The sequence below is a fragment of the Pteropus alecto genome, unplaced genomic scaffold (genome assembly GCF_000325575.1).
Source record: "Pteropus alecto unplaced genomic scaffold, ASM32557v1 scaffold276, whole genome shotgun sequence".
Lineage (NCBI taxonomy): Eukaryota > Metazoa > Chordata > Mammalia > Chiroptera > Pteropodidae > Pteropus > Pteropus alecto.
Genome location: NW_006438074.1, coordinates 1,055,771 through 1,063,147, shown reverse-complemented (window position 1 = coordinate 1,063,147; position 7,377 = coordinate 1,055,771). Strand labels below are relative to the sequence as shown.

The 7,377-nt window shown below is 38.4% G+C and overlaps 1 protein-coding gene across 2 annotated transcripts in view; it reads right to left on the bottom strand.

The window, feature by feature from the left end:
- PRKCH (protein kinase C eta) overlaps nt 1-7,377 on the bottom strand; it is a 194,949-nt gene that overhangs the window by 93,168 nt on the left and 94,404 nt on the right. The window lies entirely within an intron of this gene.

Here is a 7,377-nt window from a genome sequence, read left to right as displayed (position 1 = left end):
GTTAGGGGCTCTGACTTTCATGTAGTGGAAAATCTGTGTATAAGTTTTTGACTCCCCAAAAACTTAACTAGTAACAGCCTATTGTTGACCAGAAGCCTCACCAATAACATAAAGTTGATTAGCACATATTTCATATGAATATGTGTTATATACTATATTCATACAATAAAATAAGCTAGAGAAAAGAAAATGTTAAGAAAATCATATGGAAGAAAAATTACATTTACAATGTTTATTGAAAAAATTCCAAGTAGAAGTGGGCCCATACAGTTCAAACCCAGGTCAACTGTATTTTTTTTTTTTTTTAAGATCAATTTGAGGATACCTGTCAAAGTTCTAAATGCGCATTCCCTTTTATTCAGCAATTCAACTTCTAAGATTTTTTTCTATAAAAAATACCAGAAAGTAAGAATGTATGCTATACAGATATCAATTGCTAAGTTTTTTTTTTTTTAAGTAAAAATTAAGGTCTACACAAGAAATCTCAAAGAATGAAATGGAGAAATAGCCAAGTGAATTTGGCTAAGACACCAATACCTTCAGAGGCTCTAGTACAGTTAAAATTGTATCTGCTTCATTTTTTTTTTTTTTGCGGGGGTGGGGGGAGGTGGGGATGTAAAATCTTCAGCAAGCAATCTAATTATTTCCAGCTCAGGTTTCCCATCTGTCTAAAAAAGATAAAATACACCCTTGCCCTCAGCCCTATGGAGATAGGTGTTAAAATCAATATTCCTGAGAGAGACTTACAACTTTGGATAAAGGTCACATGAGAACAGAAGTCACTACTGTACTGCTTTCTTTCACAATACTTGCAGGAGCCATTTAGTAACTCAAAATGAACAGATTTTAATGTTCCCTTGATGGTAGATGATAAAAATTAGCCTAATGGTGTCACCCTATCTAGTTTATTTTATCACCTACCTGAGACCCAGCTCAGTGCTGGCCAGTGCAAAACCTGTATTGAATTGCTAAACATATCACATCTATATGCAAATCAAATTCTCCCTAGGGATCTAATTACCAAGAATTTACTTATTTAATCCCTTAATAGTATAGATTGGTTAAAAGGTCAGCTCACTTGCATTTTTAATATTTCATGAATTGAATCCTTTTTTTGTTTTCTTCTCTCAACAACCATTACCATGGCAGTATCATGACCTATGAATTTTCCAGGTAATTCCTTATAGCCAGAAGGATTTAGGAAGAAGTTGCCTGTAGCGTAGACAATCAACACCTTCACTGCTATTGCTTTTCACCCCCACTCCTGTTATGCCCTTCCTTTTTTTTTTTTCAGCTAGTTAACTCAGACTTATTTCATCTGCCTCAGAGACTTAAGTGGCCTCCCCCAAATCCTGAATCAAGGTGAAATGCTCCCCCCTTTGTTCCCACAGCAACCTGGGAGTGCACCTCAGTCTTTCCCTTTATCCCACAACACTGGGGGCTGTCTTACACCTCTGTATCCCAGGTCATAGGTGCTCAGTTTAACTAAATTTCACTCTTCCCTCTTCTGTATCCTTTTGCACATGTGGCTCTTTCTGTTTAAAAAGCAAACACACACACGCATGCACGCTCACAACCTGAGAATTTGCAAGACGTTTGGTCGTTTAAGAAAACTGGGGCCACCGTGGTTTCAAACAGCTTTTGACACTGTTTTCTTGATTGATGCCACAAACTGGAAGAAAGAGCTCTCAGACTGCACACCCTTTGCCTGAGTACAGACTCATCCTCACTTTACAATCGGCGTGCAGAGGGAGCTTCCTCATTGTTTGCTTAGCCTCTTGTTGACTTAGGACTGAGTTAAAAAGACTACAAAAGGCTGTTTAATCCTGTTTTGCCTTAAACCAACCTGGGCTTTGAGAATTCTTTCAGATCACATGTTAGTCGAACACGTCAGGCAACCCTAACATGCTTGCAGCCAAAACTTGCATCACAACTTCTGTTTTGCTCCTGAGATGCTCAATGCCTCTAAGTAAATAGGAAGCTGGCTCTGTGCCCCAGCACAGAAACACATTCCAGTCTCTAGAGGCAGGCAGGCCTGGGGCCCTGATCTGAGTTGTATTAGACAGGGTGGAAAATGTCACCTACAACGAAGATTAACTATTTTGAAATAAAATTCGATTTCATAAAATCTGATGGTCATTCCCTGTACTCTTTTGGAGAACTTTAGAATGCACATGTGACTAGGAGCCACCAAACCACAAGAGGGTAAGTTTTTATTGCAGAAAGTTGTGCTGGACTTAAACTTGTATTGCTCTGCAGGGCAGGAACGTCTCTGAAGTCTCTGTAAAAGTTTTAACTTTATCTCAAAAATAGTAAATACTTGAGCCTCTTTAGTCTTTTCCTCTACCTATCTGAATTTAAGGTTTTTTATTCCAGCAATAGAAATCTGTATTTGAAAGTACTTCTGAAACATTCTGAAGTGAGCCAAAAGCATAGACCATAGCTCCTCATTTTCAAATGACTGTAAGCAAATTAAATCAGAGAGAGAACATCTATGGCATGGCACTTTTTAATTTACAGAATTACTTATATAAAATGCTTAAAGGGAATAAGTTCGATTCAGTGTCAAATGCGATTTAACTTTAAGTTGAATTTGCTTAATTTCAAAGGAACTGAGGTTTCCTGTGCTCTGTGGTTTGTCTTTCGGGGCTGCGTGGAGTAGGTCACACAGCATTTCTACACAACAGGCCGAATGTGATGGTCAAGGGCACAGGCTTCCCCCCCCTTATAAATGGGGTGACTTTGGGCTAGTTGTTCAATCTCCTATGCCTCAGTTTCTTCCTTTGTCAAACATGAAGGACAAGAGAACCCTCCTCAAAGGGCCATTCTGAGGACTTGCTAAGAAGCGTAACATAATTAGGAAAGTATCTGGCAGGTAGCAACTAAGTATTACCGATTATAATTATTGTTGAAACCGTTACTTTAAAATACTATAGAGTTTAAGGAATACAAAAGATTTTTAATTCAATTGCTTAATTGCCAAAAGAGAAATCAATACCTTGGAAACCATTATTTAGAGAAGTTAAACACCATGCGCAAGGTTCGTTCATCTAGCTAGCTCGTGCCAGAACGACCACCAGTATCCTTCACTCTTGATTTCATGCCAGAGCTCTGGGTAACACCACGCTGTACTTTGTCCTTTATTAACATTGGGTCTCTTAGAAAGTAATAAATTTTCTAGTGAGGAAACAGATACTAACAGGAAGGTTAAGTGAGGTCAAGCAGCCAATGACAGAAGTGGGGACGCCAGACTCTATTTACTGTTGTTGAACGACTGAGTAATGCTATCAAATGTCTTTTTTCTTCTTCCTGAGATAACCGTTTTACCATTTGTGCATGTAGGAGGGAGTAACTGTGAGAAAAACAAACAGGAAAACCTTAGAGTTAACCAAAAGTTACTAGTCAAGAAAGAACCAGAAAGTATTATGTTCTTTATGTCTCCAAATGAGATAAAGAAGAGAATTTTGCTTAGTATCATCAAACGCACTGATTAAGTAACCGTCCAATCATAGAACTGTGCACATAAAGAATGATACGTAACAATTTAAACGTAAATGATCCCTGTCTAAGACAATAATGATATAAACAGAAAAAGATAAGGGCATGCATTAAGCAAATACATAACTTAAATTGAGTCTTTACAACAAGTACACACAACCAGTGGGTGAGAGCAGTCAGTGAAGGGAGAATCACAAGAGTTGCCTATCTAGTCCTCTGATTAATTAAGACTTCATAAATGAACTGAGATTAGCAGTTTGGAAAAGAGAACCCAGATAGGGAGAGAGTTCCTAGTATTTGTGCCAGCACCAGTCACAAAGGTTGCAACAAAGGATGTTGGTAATTTAAAATGGCAAGCAAAAGCCCCCAATTGGCATTGAGTAGTACAGAATCTTTTGGGGTTTTTTTTTGTTCTGTTTTGTTTTTAAAAGAGCTTAACCACATGACTCACAGTGATTTCTAAATTCAGATAGAGTGATTAGACTCAGTGATTATGAGACCTGACTCTATAGGAGTTATACACAGGTGTTTCTCAGGGATCTGGCTCCCTCTGAGGAAGCTCAGCCTACATAAACATCTACCATTGTGCAGGGGGATGACCATCGTGGGCACAAGCAGAAGAGAAAAATAATGTCACTAGATTGACTCTCTTGAGTAGGGCTCATGGCTCACGGCACCATGAAAGCTGAGCCCATCCTCACTCATCACTCTAGCCTCCTCCGTCAGCAGAAAGGTGATTAAAACAGAGCTCCTGGATGTGACCAAATTTCCGTCAAAAGCCATGGGAAAGGCCTCGCACTCCACTGATACAAGAAAAGGGCCCTGACATCCCACAATCCTCTAATCTCCTTCTTACGCTCTTCATCTTTGGTATCTATGAGTACTGTCCAAAGTATAAACTACCCCCAATATGCTTTGGCTCCAACGACATCTGGTCCTCTCGTTCTACAATTTCTCCTTCATTGCTCGTCCCTTCTACCCAACTTTTATGCACGTACGTATCCCAAGATTTTTGTACATCTTTCTCCTGGTCTTTCTGGATGCTCATTGATCTCCTCAGAGACCTCATATGTTCTCTTGGTTTCTAACAATTGGCTGTACACTGGGAACTCCCAAATCTGTGGCTCTAGCTCTGGCTTCTCACTGCTAAACTTATTCCTAAGTAGCTTCTTAGCATCTCTCCAAGATATCCTTAAATTACCTAAAACTTGACATTTGTAGGCTGAACCTTCTTCCCTACCTCTTCAACCCACTCTTCCTCCTAGATAATAGTACCATTATTCTTAGGATCATCCAGAAAAAACTCAGAGATGTCTCTAGATCCTTCTTCTCTACCCACAACCAATCAATTGTCAAGTTCTACTAAAACTGGATCTCTCCGTGCCATGCTCATTGGGTAGAGTTCACGCCACCTTCTTTCTCTTATCTGGACTATGTAATCATTTTCTAACTAGTCTTCCAGTGTAAGTGTTCTCCTTTCTGCAATCCGTCCTCCAGTCAGCCAGCTATGCTTATGAAATATGGCTTGGATCATGTCGCACTCTCTTAGATGGCTACAATATCTAGTCACATTTCCCAGGTGGCATGTCTCCCTGTTGCCAACCTTGGAGGACCAGGGGTCCTTTTATTAAAGAGTCAAAAGACCTTACACTCCTCTACTAAGTTTGTTCAGTAGATACCAATGCCAACCTCCCTGACCAATACCCATGACTCTCAGGACCCAATCCCAAACCCTCCTCTCTTTCATCCTATCACAGGACTGGACTCTTTTGGGGCTCTCAAGGAGTTAGCAGAACATCCTCAAGGGGCAAAGAAACTGTGACATATATCATCCAGCTCTCATCTGTCATTGGTTGATGGTTGCTTCAGGAAAAGGTGGGCATTAATTCTCCCCCATTTCCAGCCTTCCATTGTGGGCTGAAATATGGGCAGGGCATGCTATCATCTGCCACGGAATGAATTTATACTCAGCCTGGTCCTGATTTCTTATATTTTGCTGCCACATATACTTCCTAACAAGCTGCTTCAAACTCTTTGTGGAATGAGGTGAAGTATAAATAGAAAATTCTTACAATACTAATCTTCAACTGTTATTGTGCCTATTCCTTTCTGCACATATAATTTAATGACAGAAAGTCCCCCTTGCTCCCTTAGATCAAATGCAAGAATTCTACAATTCCCTTCTACAAAAAACATGGTAAGAATTTCTATTCTATTGCAGTGATTCTACAAATATTTCATTTCCCGCCACTGATTTCATCCATAAATAGACTTCCAGCTGTCATTTCTTCATTCTCCAGTTTTTAAAAATGAATATTAAACATTGCTCAGTGGATCATCACCACTAGCTTTCAGAATGAGGAGGAAATGTGTTTCTGTTCCATCAAATTTATATTGGATCATTACTCTGTCATCCTATCTGGAGAATATCCCCAAATGGCATCACCTTCAGCTCCAAGCTTAAGTTAGAGACAGTTTCTATGTATTATATGCTTAAAAATGGAAGCATTTTCCAATTATATGACCATTTTTCTTATATCCTTTATTACTAAATTTAACTGGGAAGAAAATGTCCCACTCATGCTATCTCCTGTCCCCCTGAAACCCTTTGATCTTAACGTAGGAGAATAATGAAGCCATAATATGATTTCAACTGGCAGAGCAGAGGCAACATGTTAAATGTCTCTTTTTGCTTTTTAGTTGTTGTTTATAAAGATAACATATGATCACTATAGAGAATCCAAATGATACAGAAAACTATAAAGGAAAAAGTTTATTTTTAAAAAAACATCTTAAATCTTTCATACTTCAAATCACTTCGAATATTTTGATGAACATGCCAAATATATAAATTGTATAGATATACAATCTTACATAAGTAGTGTCACACTCTATGTGCTCTTTTGCCACAGCTTTTCACCTAAACATCCTCCTATAATTTTTAAAGATTTTATTTTTTAGAGCAGTTTTAGGTTTACAATAAAACTGAGAGGGAGCTACAGAGATTTCCTATATGTCTCCTGCCCTATACATGCACAGCTTCCCCCATTATCAACATCGCTCCACAGAATGGTACACTTGTTACCAAGGATGAACCTACATTAACACATCACAATCACCCAAAGTCCATAATTTACCTTAAAGTTCACTCTTAGTACTGTATATTCTATGAGTTTGGAAGAATATATAATGACATTTTCATCATTATAATATCACAGAGTATTTTCACTGTCCTAAACATCCTTTGTGCTTTGCCTATTCATCTCCTCCCCTTCCCTATGTCCTGCAACCATTGCTCTTTTTACTGTGTCCATAGTTTTGCCTTTTCCAGAATGCCATAAGTTGGAATCATATAGTAGGTACCCTTCTCAGATTGCCTTCTTTCACTTACAAATATGCATTTAAGGTTCCTGTCTCTTCATGGCTTGATTGCTTATTTCTTTTTAGTCCTGAATAATAATGCATTGTCTGGATGTACTACGGTTCGTTTATCCTTTTTCACCTATTGATGTGTATCTTGGCGGCTTCTAAGTTTTGGCAATTGTGAATAAAGCTGAGTAAACAACTGTCTGCAGGTTTTAGTGTGGACATAAGTGTGCCATATCTTTTAAAAAGTTACTATGTTTTTATAGCAATTAATACTAAAGTTACCATTTAATTATCATATCGTATAAGATGAATATACATCGCGACTAACTTAAAAGTAAACTAGTGTATCATCTCTGTGAAAGTAGTTTCCCTATTTGAAATCTCTCTATTTTTTTTCTCATTCCCTGGAAGCTTAGGGATTGCTCTCTCTACCCCAATCCAGCCTCCAAGCTCAGGTTAGTCTTCCTTCCTCACAAAAAAGATTCTTATACAAACAACGTGTCCAACCAA